The sequence below is a fragment of the Chiroxiphia lanceolata genome, chromosome 1 (assembly GCF_009829145.1).
Source record: "Chiroxiphia lanceolata isolate bChiLan1 chromosome 1, bChiLan1.pri, whole genome shotgun sequence".
NCBI lineage: Eukaryota > Metazoa > Chordata > Aves > Passeriformes > Pipridae > Chiroxiphia > Chiroxiphia lanceolata.
The window spans coordinates 153,285,706-153,300,082 of NC_045637.1; the positions used below are offsets into that span (position 1 = coordinate 153,285,706).

The window sequence follows — 14,377 nt, forward strand, 5'->3', positions numbered from 1 at the left end:
CACAGTACCCACCAGGTCTCCTCCACTGGTGATGTGACAGCACAAGGTCAGACAAGACTTATTTTAACTGTTGGATTCAATGATCTTCGAGGTCTTTTCAAGCTTTGATTATTCTATAATCCTATGATTTTCCAAACCAGCCTGTCACAGTCAATCAAAGCCAAAAGCAGGGCTCAGATTTTTCTGTGTGTGGTTGGTTGCTTATTCTGAGTTGTCTTACTTTTTCGCCCTTTCCTGTTCTCCTCAAACTCTGAATTTTCACACATCAACCCTCAAGAGAGCTCAAGTGAGGAAGGGTTTGTTGCCAGGATCAAGCCCCCGTGACCCTGCCTGGCTCACACCCCCCCATCCATCTCACTCCAGCGTTACCTCCCACCCCTTCCCACCCTCCTTCCCTGCCTGCGGCAGCAGCACCAGGGAGAAAATCTGCAGAGCTTCATCCTTGCTCTTCTCCCTCCCCTCCCCCTGTAAATTCCCTGCCAAAAGCCCGGGGTTTGTGTCTTCCTCTTTGGATGCTCCCTACCCTCTCCAAGAGCAGAGGCTGGGTTTGCTGGGCTGCTCCCCCTTCCCCAGCAATCCTTCTTTGCCACACATACGGGATCACTCTTCCCCTCTCCATTTCTCATTTCTCTTTGAGCAGACAAGTGAGAAGTTTGAGGAATTTTCTGCTTTTTCTGGTTTGAAACTCCGCAGGGTGTGCCTGTCCTGCTTCCTCCATCACCACCTAATGGCGCGTAAGGAAACAGCACTTGGATCCCGATGAATTCTGTGTAGCTGGTGTTCTGGGAGCAGATTCCCATGGAGACACACAGGACACCGTGTGTGCAGCTCTGCCACCCTGGATTTACCCCACAGAACAGCCCCTGTGCTCGTCCCCCTGCCAAAATATCCCAAACCAGTCCTGCCTCACCACTCCACGGGCAGAGCAGACTTCTCCCAGGGACACGATTCAGACACTAAAAAGTTGTTATTTTCATTTTACTGCAGGGAACAGAGACCCAGAAGGGCAAAATGAGCAAAGAGTGGAGCGTGAAGAGGAATTAACTCATTGCAGAAGCAAACAGAGCTCCTTCCCTGCTCCACGTGTGTGTTCCTTCTTCCACTGGTGTTCTGGGACCAGTCCAGGACTGCTGAGCACAGCCAGGCCCTTCAAACAGATTTGTACAGACATCAGATGGCACTGGGCAATTTAAATTCTGCCTCTCCCTTACCCCAAGGCAAAGCCACCAATCCTAAGGTCCAGTTTTATGCAGGTCTTCACCTTTATCACAAGGAGTCACCTTCTCTGCCCTCACTTGCCATGAACAAGGCATCTAAGCTTGACCTACTTGACCTCTTTTTTCCCCAAAAATACTGCTCTCTTTTCCATTCTCTGAAAGTCCAACTCAAAACCCACTCAGAATACAACTTCTCTGACCTTTTCCTGCAGACAGCTGTGATGCTCCGTGGTTGGTGTGACCTCCAACTTTCACTGTATCAGTAAATCCTGCACTGGGCTTCAGGATTTTTGGTGTCAGGAGGCATTTAGTGCTCTAAAATGAGAAACTTAAGTGGAAGTTTAAGGCCACACGGCCTGTCTGGGTTAGCAATGAAACCCTGATCAAGAAGAGACACTGAGATTTGTCTCCAGATGGGACAGGACTTGTATCTTATGGAGAAATACAAAGCCAGAAGTTGTTTGTCTTGGCCTTTTCTCACCACAAAACAGTGTAAGAAGGTATTTTTTTAGGAATGGGAGTTAAGCCTAGCTCAGGAGTGACCCATTTGCTTAGCAAAATGTAGACAGACAAGGCTGTGTCGAAGCATTCCTGACCCAACACAACCCCACACCTTGCCTGGAAAGATGGATATTTGTCCAGAAAGGCGGATATTTGTCACCCTACTTTGAGTGTCAGGACCAGTCACCAGTTCCCTGGACATCTGGGGTGCTCCTTGGCATTCCCAAATAGATCCCAGCCTCTGGAAAGCACAAGGACAGCCGTGCCTGGCTGATGGGCAGCTCAGATTTGCTCTTTGGGGATACAACAAAACACTGTCTTCCTCCTCAATGTGCACAGCAACTAATTAGAGCATCTGTCCCTCCAGAGATTGCCCACGCTTTAAACATTTCCCTGGATTTTAAACAAAAATGTCTCTTGGCACAGGCAGGCACCATAAAAAGCTGCTGACAGGTCTGCCAGAGCTGAAAGGCACTGGCACTGCAGGCTAAAAATCAGGATATGTGGCGTGTCAAGGATGTCTTGTCCCTTAGAGGGTGAAACACAGGGAGGGAGCTTGTTCCGAGCCTCATCCCAGGCTTGCCAAGAGGGAAATCATCCCTCCTCAAGAGCTCAAATCCATCACACAGGGGCAGTGGAAACTCAGTGTGCTGCTCCACCACCCTCCAGTCCCAGTATGATCCCAGAGGTGGGAGGAAAGAGTCAGGAGAAGGAAACAGGGCTCCCAGTTCGGGGCACAGTGGTAGGGGAGAGGAATTGATTTTTTTTTCGTCAGGAACTGCAGTGATGGGACAAGGAGGAATTGGGACATACTGAAAGAGGGGAAATTTAGGTGAGAGATCAGGAAGAAATTTTTTCCTGGGAGGGTGGTTGGACACTGGCACAGGTTGCCCAGGGAAGCTGTGGATGCTCCAGCCCTGGCAGTGTTCAGGTTGGATAAGGTCTTGAGTGACCTGCTCTAGTGAGAGGTGTCCCTGCCCATGGCAAAGGGCTGGGACTGGATGGTCTTTAAGGTCCATTCCAACCCCTTATGATTCTAACTGGGGGCACAAAGGAGTGTCCTGAACAAAAATGTGACTTGAACCATTTTTAACTACTCAAAGGGGACCTTCTGACTCTCCACAACTCCCTGGAAGGAGGTTGGAGCCAGGTGGGGGGTCTGGATCTTGCCCCAGGTAACAGCAACAGGACAGGAGGAAACAGCTTCGAGTTGCACCAGGGGAGGTTTAGGTTGGATATCGGGAAAATTTCTTCACTGGAAGGGTGGTCAGGCATTGGAACAGGCTGCCCAGGGAGGTGGTGGGGTCACCATCCCTGGTGTTCAAGGACAGGCTGGATGTGGCACCCAGTGCCAGGGTTCAGGTGACAAGGTGGTGATCGGTCAAAGGTTGGACTCGATGATCTCAAGAGATCTTTTCCAACCTCAGCAATTCTGTGATACTTCAGCAAAAGGCTTCTGCTTTTATTCCAACCTCTCTGCATCTCCAGTAGGAGAAATTTAGTTTATGCATTAAAAGCATTTATGGTGCTTTGCATCATCCTTGCCTGTGCAGAGGGGTCTGCTCCTCCACCCACAAACGAGGTTAAATTTGCTTTCTCCTAACACCCAGTTTCACAGCTCTAGTTGCCTTTTCATCAGGACTTTGAATTACAAGTCCCTGTGATTGACAGGCAGGGAAGGAGCAGGTTTTTTCTGTAGGGTCAGGGCTGACGTGGGTATTTGCTCCTCACTTGTTGGGAACACAGAAGGAAAACAAGCACCACATTTACTTTGGTCACATAAAAAACTGTCCCAGTTCTCCCCTGCTGCTGCAGAGCAAAGAGAAGGGGAAGTACCAGCACCCTGATACCTTTTATATCCCCTTTTTACAGATAAAACTGACAGTGAAAACCTTCTGGTTGCTAACAGCATAGAAATTTTGGTCACCTCAGGGCCCATCGTGCTTGAGCTCAGCTCTGCAGTGTTACAGTGGGAATTTACTCCCCCATCACCAAAGTTTTCATGGTCTGCTGGAGCCCCTGGCACAGTTTAAGCCACTTTCTAGGCTGTTTAGGTTTTTAGCTGCCCAAAGGAATGCTGGGGTTGGAGTTCAGCATACCCCTCACAGCCAGGCTTGGGGATGAGAAGCAGATGTGATGGATGAGGTGAGGATTTGACCTGGCAGCTCCTGTTCTCCCCAGTATCACAGGGATCCTCACACCAGCTTTGAGTCCTTGCCCACCCACAGCTAAGCCAGGTTTACACATGGAATCCAGCTGAGCACACCCTGCTGTCCCCTCCCTCAACACAAACCTCCTGAGCCTCTTCCTAGGGCAGGCTCTGTTCTCCTGAATCCATATTGGATCCCCAAGATATCCCCCCTGGCCTCCAGCTGCCTATTCAGAAGGATGTTGGTGCCTTGTAAATCCTGTGTGACACCTGCCAGTCCCATATAAATGTCTCAGATACCATCTCAAATGGTATTTGACAGCTTTTTATAGGAGCTGAATCACACCTGAGACGTGCAGGATAAGGGAGCTGAGGTGCCACTGGGGTCTGTTTGTCTCCTGTAAAAGGAGTCCTGCATGCACTGGTTTAGATTTGAAGTTTAATATTCACATGTCAGGGAAGATTAATCCTCTGCTGCAAATGTTGGGGTTGTTCAGCCTCAATGAGAGAAAGCTCTGGGGGATTTATTAATGTCTACAAGTACCTGATGTGGGGGGACAAAAGAAAATGGAACCAGGCTCTTCTTGGAGCAGGACAGGAGGCAACAGGCTCAATCCAAAATATGGGAAATTCCACTTGAACATAAGAATAAACCTCTTCACTGTGGGAGTGCTGAAATCCCACAGAGGAGGGATTTGGAGAAGGCTGCCCAGAGGGGTTGTGGGGTTTCCATCCTTGGAGATTTTCCAAACCTGACAGTGCACATCCTGCTCTCGTTCAGCCTGGTTTCAGCAAGGGGGGGTGAACTAGAGACCTCCAGAGATCCTTCCCAGCACAGCTATCCTGTGGTCCTGTGCATCCCAGGCATTCCTAGGGCGTGGCCAGAGACCACAGGCAAGTGTCCAAAGTCTTCCAACTCTACTGACATAATTTCTGATGAAGGAAGAGGCCAGACTCAGGTAAATAAAGCAGGTCCGAGCTTAAAAGCAGCTCAGTGCCTCAGTGACCATGTGCTTCTATTAAAGTAAATTAAACTAAGCTAATTAAAACAGAGTGCTCTGAAGCCCTCTGTGGTCACCTTTATTCATCAGGTCTTCTCTGCCCACTGCTAACAATGAAGCAAAGAATGTGACCAAAGAGAACAGGAGCAACAGAGCAGAAGTTATGAGAGACCCAGAACTAGGAAGCTGGGTAAGGTTAAACACAGATAAATGAGAGGGGGGTGAGGCCCTGGCAAAGAAATTGTGGATGTCTTATCCCTGGAAGTGTCCAAGGCCAGGTTGGACAGGGCTTGGAGCGACCTGGGCTGGTGGAAGGTGTCCCTGCCCATGGCAGGGGGTAGAAGGAGATGGGCTTTAAGGTCCTTTCCAACACAAACCATTCTGGGATTCTGTGATTGAGATATGATATGTAGAAAGGTGTTTATTCAACTCTCTTCTCCAAGTCTCAAACAATACTCAGTGTTAGACACAAACTTTATTCCGAATGGTGCTTGAGATTTCATCCAGGTTCATCTGGGACAGCATGAGATGCTCACAATATTGCTGTCCTGGACCATGATATCCTTTTATCCTCCTGTGCTGGTGTCTGAGCTCCTCTGACAGCTACATCCTTACTACACAACCATTCCTGTGGGCAGGAGGTCGAAGCAAGGAAGTGATGTGAGAGGGAAGGAAGGGGATGCTCAGACACAGATGGAGTTTTCATGGCAGGAAGGTGAGGGATTGGGATTAATGCCCTGGCCTGGGATATGAGGACACAAAAGGCTGTTGGAGGGTGCCAGACTGCTCAGGTGGCACTGGAAGACAGGGTTGGAAGGGACCTTTAAAGGTCTTTTAGTCCAAACCCCTGCCGTGGACAGCCACACATTCCACTATCCCAGGTGGATCCAAGCCCCATCCAACCTGGCCTTGAACACTTCCAGGGATGGGGCAGCTTCTCTGGGCAACCTGTGCCAGTGTTTCACCATCCTGATCGAAAAAGAACTTCTTCCTTACATCCAATCTACATCAACCTTCTTTTAACTTAAAGCCATTGTATGGCCAGTCTTCCCCTGTCACAATACTCCCTGCTGAAAAGTTTGTCCTCATGTTTCTTATGGTCTCCTGCAAGTACCAAAAGGCTGCAATGACACCTTCCTGGAGCTTTTTCTTTCCAGGTGAACCCCCCCAGCTCTCCCAGCCTGGCTCCAGAGCAGAGGGGCTCCAGCCCTTGGAGCATCTCCGGGGCCTCCTCTGGACCTGCTCCAGCAGTCCCACATCCTGCTCACGTTGGGAGCTGCAGAGTTGGAGGCAGCACTGCAGGTTGGGTCTCACCAGAGCACAGTAGAGGGGCAGAATTCCCTCCCTTCACCTGCTGGCCACCATTCCCAGTCTTGGAAAGGTGCAGCTGGAGGTGTCCAAAGCACAGCCCACAGCAGAACAAGCAGCTGAGAAGTGAGGACGATCCAGCCTTTGGCACCTGAGTTCAACCTCTGGCCCTTTTCTTTTGCAGTCTAAAGAACCATTTCTGTCCACCTGATGGAAAGTTTTTACAGATCTCCTCATCCCACCATTCCTGGCCACACCCAGGGCACACCCACCCACCTGCACACCCGGTCACCCACATACAACAAGCAGCCACACCCAAACAAATATGTGCCCAAGCACCCTCGTGGTCCACCCAGAGTGAAGCTGTTGAGTTCACCTCTTTTGCAGCTTCCCAGCCTGTTGTATCACTGCCATCCCTTTCTCCCCAGAGTCCTCATCCATTAACTCATTTAATTGCTGCATTTCGGGATCGATGGGATTTCATCGATTTCCGAGGAGCTGCTCAGGGTTTGGGCTGCCCAAACCAGCTGGCAGTTTTGTTGTATGCTCTCCCCTCAAATCAATACTTAATAGATGAGAGGGATACTTGAGACTGAATACAATTTCAGCGGGATGGAAGGTACTTCATTACAACCTGACTGTCTGCTTTGTTTCCTACAGCCAATTTGCAGTCTCTTAAAATGATCACGGACATAACTTAGATCAAAACAAACCAAATCCCCCACGTGAAAGATAATGCACTGGTGCTCCTGGCAACCCCCTCCCTGGAAAGATAAATGGGTTTCATTTCTATCTTTAAAAGATTCAGCCAAGGTCTAGAGGCAAAAGTTGCAGCTGGAAAGAAAACTCATCTTGTTGAAGGGGGACATGGGCCTGGGCAACCCGGTCTAGGTGGCCCTGCTTGAGCAGATCCAGGGGTTCTTTCCAACCTCAACCATTCCACGAGTCTCTTTATCTCCCAGTACAAACCCAGAGGTGCAAAGAATTACATTATCACAAGATCCATCTTCACACCGCTGCCAGCTCATGGATATGTGTCAGCCTTGTGGTACCTGTGGTTTTCCTAAAGCTTCAGATCTTGGAATTGTGCAAGAGTGACAGTAGATGCAGACTCAGCAGGCCAAGGCCATTGAATCTTTGTTCCCTGATAGCTGATGTAATGAGGGATGATCCCACTGTCACCTGATCCTCCCATTCAAACCAGGCTGCAGCTGCCTCCAGTGACTCGACTTGTAAGATGGTAAATTGATCCTGGTAAAAGAAATCCAAGGTAAAACCTAAATGTAGCAAGAAGAAATAGCTAAAGAAATAACTTCACTTACAGAGGACAAGTCACAACTGGGCTGGACTGGCTTTAGACTAGACCAAATAATTCTGTGTAAAGTGAGAAACCAGCTGATGAAACAGCCCCATTCAGCTGATCCCATCTGCCAATCCCATCAGCTGTGTGGGTGCTCGCTGATGTCCAGCACTCCCAGGAGAAAGCAAGATCTGTGTTTTAAGGGAGAAGCATTTTTGCACCCAGTGATTAGAGAAATAAACCACATAAATGCATATAAATCACATAAGAGCACAGGAGGATGAGGCCAACACAAGGTCCCAAAGGATGTGGGGTTTTTCACACCGTTGCTGTGGTGGTGAGGAGACTGGGGCAGCAAAACCACAGCTTTGAGTCCAGAGCAAAGCAGGAAATGATTTTTAATGTTACTACAGGAAACCCTGGAGGAAGGCAAACTTCTACAAGACATTTAGTGCCAGATACATGTGAGAAAAGTGGGAATTTTATATGAGGAGAAGGACTTGGGAATGCTGGTGGACGAGAATCTTGACAAGACCCATCACTGTGCTCTTGCAGCCCAGGAAGCCAAAGGTGTCCTGGGCTGCACCAAAAGCAGAGTGGGCAGCAGGGCAAGGGAGAGGGTTCTACCCCTCTGCTCTGTCCTGGTGAGACCCCACCTGCAGTGCTGCCTCCAGCTCTGGGGCTCCAAACACAGGAAAGATGTGGGACTGCTGGAGCAGGTCCAGAGGAGGCCACGGGGATGCTCCCAGGGCTGGAGCCCCTCTGCTCTGGAGCCAGGTTGGGAGAGCTGGGGGGGTTCACCTGGAGAAGAGAAGGCTCCAGGGAGACCTGAGAGCCCCTTCCAGTGTCTAAAGGGGCTCCAGGAGAGCTGGAAAGGGATTTGGGACAAGGGGATGGAGGAACAGGAATACAGGGAATGGCTTCCCATTGCCAGACAGCAGGGTTAGATGGGATATTGGGAAGGAATTCTTGGCTGTGAGGGTGACGAGGCCCTGGCACAGGTTTCCCAGAGAAGCTGTGGTTGCCCCATCCCTGGAAGTGTCCAAGGCCAGGTTGGACGGGGCTTGAAGCAACCTGGTCTGGTGGAAGGTGTCCCTGCTCATGGTAGGGTTGGAACAAGATGAACTTTAGGGTTCATTCCAGCCCAAACCATTCTGTGATTCTCTGATTCTTTACTTCAGTGTTGGGATATCTGAGATGTCCACACAGGACAGGAACACAGGAGACCCAAAAACCCTCCTGGGCTGGTACTATGAGAACAAACAGGAGACCCTCTAATAACTCCAGACAGGGACATTCAGACAACTGAGTCTCACTGTGAATAACTCAGGGCAAACAAACCCTCCAAGACACACATTTCCAAGGCTCTCTCCCAGAACCACATTAATATTCAGATGTTTATCACACCACTTATGCCACAAATCATTTCTTTTTAAGGACTGCTTTTGTGTGCTTTGTATGTGAATCTCTCTGCAGAAGAAAACCAGCAATTATGTTAAATTCTCTTCAAGTAATTCAAGCCTTTATCATCCCAGTGCTGGTGTCTGCTTGTCTGGGGTGTGTGCTTATCACACTCTGCTTGCATTTTGTGAGTCTAATAACCCATTTTCACACTGACAGGTTTTGACTACACTTCTGGATATAAAACCAGTGAATCCACACCTGAGATGGAAAATGATAGAAAGACAAACAAGCAACTTTTAAATTTAAGATCAGAGATGTCTCCCTTGTCTTTGGAGATGTCATAGAATCACAAAGTGGTTTGGGTTGGAACGGACCTTAAGGATCATCTGCTTCCAATCCCTTCAGGCTGAAATCAAAGCATAAATACTGAAGGTAAATATAAGATGTGAGGAAATGCTCCAAACCTAATTCCATCATTTAGGCAACTTGAAAATAACAGGTAATTTGCACCTGCAGTCCTCAGGTAAGGCCAGAAGCTTATTAAACCTCATGAGACACAAAATGATGGGATGGGGAAATAGTGGGAATAGAATTAATAATTTATTTATGGCCTGCCACTGCCTGAGGGGAATAAGATGCAGTGTGGGGAGGGGAAAATGTAATATACCATAAAATCATGTCTATTGATTTTCCACATCTCATAGATTTATCTACTTTTACTTTAAAGGCTCATGTTTGAACAGATTTCATAGGTGTTTCCTGGGGGTGAAGTCTGAGTGATCAAAGACAAAAGGGTGAAGCCTGGAAAAATATTCTCTTCTGGACACCAGAGGGTTCCTGCCTGTATTATTTTGTTTATCTGGCTCATTCTGGCTGGTTTATTTTTCATCTTCCTAGGGTCTCTGGCAGTACTTGGAATGAAACCTCTCTCTTTCTGGTTTGTCCAGGACTTGCTGGATTTGGGCAGCCTTGTACTAATGGATTTCTCATGGGTACCAACAGCAAGCTGTTGGATACCAACACGGGGCTCCTGAGCCTGCACTGGTCCATGTGACATCTCTAAACTGTGCAGGGAAGGATGGAGGGGACATTTGGGCACTTGGGGATCTTTCAGTGAAATGTTCTTATGTGAGGTTGGTTCTTTGGTGTTCTTCTGGCAGAGTTTGGTTTGCTAAAACACAGACACACACGTGGATGTCTCAGACTTTCCTGCTCTTGGGTCTTCCTGCTTTTCATTGCAGTGAAGGTGGGTTGGAGAGACCCTCTGCTCTGGACCCAGGCTGGGAGAGCTGGGGGGGTTCACCTGGAGAAGAGAAGGCTCCAGGGAGACCTGAGAGCCCCTTCCAGGGCCTAAAGGGGCTCCAGAAGAGCTGGAGAGGGACTGGGGACAAGGAGTGGAGGGACAGAACAAGGGGAATGGCTTCAAACTGCCAGAGGGCAGGGTTAGATGGGATATCGGGAAGAAATTCTTCCCTGTGAGGAGGCCCTGGCACAGGTTTCCCAGAGAAGCTGTGGCTGCCCCTGGATCCCTGGAAGTGTCCAAGGCCAGGTTGGGCGAGGCTTGGAGCAACCTGGGCCAGTGGAAGGTGTCCCTGCCCCTGGCAGGGGCTGGAATGGGATGATCTTTGGGTTCCCTTCCAACCCAGACCATTGTAGGTTTGCAGCTCATTTTGAAGGTGAGATCTGTTCCCCACACAAGCACTTGAGGGGATTTCCCTTCCAGGCCAGTGAGGTGGGTCCCACAAATTGTCCATAGACAATGGAATGTTGTGGCCTCCACAGGTCACGTGGCCTCAGCAGCCTTTCACAGGACTTTGGTGGGTTTGGGGTGGTTGGTGGGTTTGAGGGTGTCAGTGGTGTCTCTGTGCTTTGAGGGGTTTCTGAATGGGCTGGTTTGGGGCTGGTTGTTTTCCATGCTGGTTGTGGGGTCCAGAAAACAGATACTGGGAGAGTAGGAGGGAAGAGGAGGACAGGAAAGATGCAAATAGATCAATGACAACACTCATGGGAGCAACTGAGGGGAACAAAGAAATAAGAATATGGTGTTTCTGTTATTATTTATTACATCACATTTAGTATACAAAGTTAGGGTATTTTTAGTACCCTTTATAGCACAGTCAAAGGTAAATCTGGCAACTCTAAAGTTGTGCTCAGGCTGAAATGTATCACATGCTGCCATCCTGACTTCCTAAATCAGCTGAACAGCAGGATAATGAATTGCTGGAGAAGGAAAGCAACTGCACACTGAGCAGTTCTTTCATTTGCCTTCCCCTGCTTATGGATCCAACTCTCCAGTGGCACTTTGCCCAGTTCATTTTACTTTAGCAGCTGGTAAATGAATAAGTGATCAGGAAGCGTTTCCAATAAATGTAATTACTCCTCTGCTGGGGAGGGTTGTGGCAAAGGCAGCCCAGCAACATTTTATATGAAACAATAAAAAAGGAGAGAATAAATTAAATGAGGAGGGTTTCCTTAGAAAATTCCAGCTTAACTTGATTCTCATGGGTTAAAGGAAACCACCGCTGAAGTCCCAACCTGGTGAAAATCAGGAAAGAGCTACTTTAGCTGTGGAATGAATTCCCTCCAGTGGATCTATGTGCCTTGCTAGTGCTAGAATGAAAAGTTCATAGAATCACAGAATGGTTTGGATTGGAATAAAAAGATCATCCAGTTCCACACCCTGCCGTGGGCAGGGACACCTCCCACAATCCCAGGTTGCTCCACCCTGGCTTTGGACACTTCCAGGGATCCAGGGGCAGCCACAGCTTCTCTGGGCAGCCTGTGCCAGGGCCTCCCCACCCTTTCAGCCGAGAATTTCTTCTGAACATCTGATCTAAATCTCTCCTCTTTGAGTTTAAAACAATTCCCCCTTGTTGCATCTCTACCTGCCCGAGTAAAGTTGCTGGTGGAAATAGAAGCCATTTTAATGCAGGAACAACTGGATGCTCCCCTGGGAAGAGGGTCTGGCTGTGCAGGGGCTGTTCCCCATCACATCTGCTGGCACAGCAGCTCTGGATTTTGCCCTCAAGCACTCGAGCACTGAAACTCTGCCAATCTGTGATTGCAGAGCTGCAGCCATAAAGTGTGGCCTCTGTCTGGGTAAATATGGCCCATGTCATAAAAACTCACCTACCTGAGTTCATCCAGTCCAGAGGCACTCCTGAAAATCCTGCTTTGAAGTACAGAAGAAAGGAAGGATAAGAGAAAGGAATATCCACTTGGAGATCAGATCATTCCTTTCTTTTCAGATGTTCCTGCAAAAATATTGCTGTGCCACAACAGAAGGGGAAAAAAAAAGAGGTGTTTTGTTTCTTAGTTTTTGGGGGTTTTTTAATAAATTCTACTGAGGGTTGTTCAAATGTTCCCAGCGGAATAAAAAGGAATGTTGTATCAAAACTTCAACTTCTCTTTTCTCTTACTGGAAGTTTCAAAAAGCTCTCTGGTGGGGTTGAGTGGAATTTCATCAGAATAGGCATTTTCTCACTGAACTTTCCTTTGACAGAGAAGAGTTCAATGAAAAGGTTCTGCAGCTGCTTTATGTAGGAGGAAACAAGACATGGAGAAAGGGAGAAATCTCTGTAACCTGAGTGTGGACCACAAGAGCTTCATGTTGGTGTCAGATCTATGTGTCTCACAGGAATCTGAGCCTGGAGAGCAGATGCTCCAATTCTCTTCCATGAGCTCAGGAACACTGGCTGGCCATGACACCTGATTTCTGTGCCTACCTGACCCAGCACAGCCCTAAGTGACCTGTCTGGAGTCACACAGGGAATTCCTAGAGAGTAGGGATTGAACACAGGTCTTTTCAGCTCCACAACTGTGTCAAAACCTGTCAATCCCTTTGGCTTTTGGGACCCTCCACTGACACCTGGGTTGGTCACTCCGAAATGGGAACCCTGTAAGTCTTCAAATTGGAAAAACTTTGTCCAATTGAGTAATGTTGTAAGCTGGGTTCAGTAAGATGAGTCTTAGTGTCCCCAGGGTACCTGGGTACCTAAAAAAGGAGCTGACTTCTCAAAGGTGCTCTGAAATCAGTCCTGCTGCTCAGGCGCCTCAATATGTGCCTCCTAACCTGACTCCAGGCCCTCTTCTGATGTTCCTCAAGCTTCATCTTCCCTTCCATCTGTACCACATTTGCATCCTCAGCTCCCTTCTTGTGTTTCAAACACTGACCAACTCTCCCACCAGCCAAAGGCCACATGGGACCATTTCCCTTTGTGAGCCAGACTCAGTAAAACTGAGTTTACAAATGCTCTCATCAGCAGTGCTCAGTGTGTCTTCACTGAGTAATGGGCTGTGGCCACTGATTCTTGGCAGGAATGGTTTGTCCTCCAAAGTTGCTGCTGCTTTCAGCATCCACAGGCCAGTTAAAACCTTTGGGACTTGCCTGGCTTGGTTTGTAACCTCGTGACATGTCACAGTTGACAGCTGAGGTCCTTTAAACTGAGCCCTTCACAACCATCTAAGTTGCTCTCAGGAGAGGCCTTTGGTCTTTTGGTTGTGCATAAACCTCTGCATCCCTCACACCACAACCTGTTCCAGTGCAAACACCAAACAGCACTCTGTGAGCTGGAAAAACATGGAATCCTGGGATGGGTTTGGTGAGAAGGGACCTTAAAAACCACCCAGCTCCAACCCCCTGCCATGGGAAGGGACACCTTCCACTGGACCAGGTTGCTCCAAGCCCTGTTGAACATCTCCAGGGGTGGAGAATCCACAACCTCTCTGGGCAATCAATCCCTCCTGACCAAGACTGTGCTCAGTGTGGATAAACAGAGTGGATTCCAGTGGGAGGGGAGTCCTCACACCAGGGGTTTATTGACCCTCACACCAGATGTTTATTGACCCTCACACCAGTGGTTTATTGACCCTCACCCCAGGGGTTTACTGACCCTCACATCAGATATTTATTGATCCTCACATCAGATATTTATTGATCCTCACATCAGATATTTATTTATCCTCACACCATGCTGAGGAGGGTGGGTTTCCAGGAGGTGCCTCAGCTGCTGCTCTGCCAAATAGAACAGGAATGTGCAGGTTTTAAAAGGCAAAGCCCCAGCCCATCCCTCACACAAGACACCTCCACCCTGACCTTTTGCATTATTGAATATCCTCACTGCCACAAAAAGGATTGATTTTCTTCCCAGGCAGTGATGGATGGAGAGACACAACCCAGGGGGAAGAGCTGCAAATTAACCTGGGTCAAAGATACCCTCAGAGCCCTTTTCCTTCCTTGCCCATGTACCCAAGTGTCTAAAGCAGCAGCAGGTCTCATAATTAACCAACTTAAGGCTGTAATTCCTCAGTACATCGATAGATTTGGGCACCATGCACCTGACCAGGCAGCAATGGATGACTTAATTTGCAATCATTAATTTATTAAGGATTTAAATTTTTAAGTCTGTCTTAAAAGGCAATGGGGTCTCAACAAAACTGAACACTGAATTTTAACTACTCAAGACTGTCAAAGCAGGGGCTGAGAACAGTTATACCC

General features: G+C 48.4%; 1 long non-coding RNA gene across 1 annotated transcript; it reads right to left on the reverse strand.

Annotated features, from left to right (window-relative positions):
- Positions 1 to 7,125: 7,125 nt before the first annotated feature.
- Positions 7,126 to 13,232, reverse strand: LOC116792592. The gene is made up of 3 exons (XR_004359195.1): positions 12,953 to 13,232; positions 12,010 to 12,049; positions 7,126 to 7,427 (listed from the first exon to the last, which is right to left on the reverse strand). It is a non-coding gene; the product is annotated as an uncharacterized LOC116792592 (long non-coding RNA).
- Between the last annotated feature and the right edge of the window lie 1,145 nt (positions 13,233 to 14,377).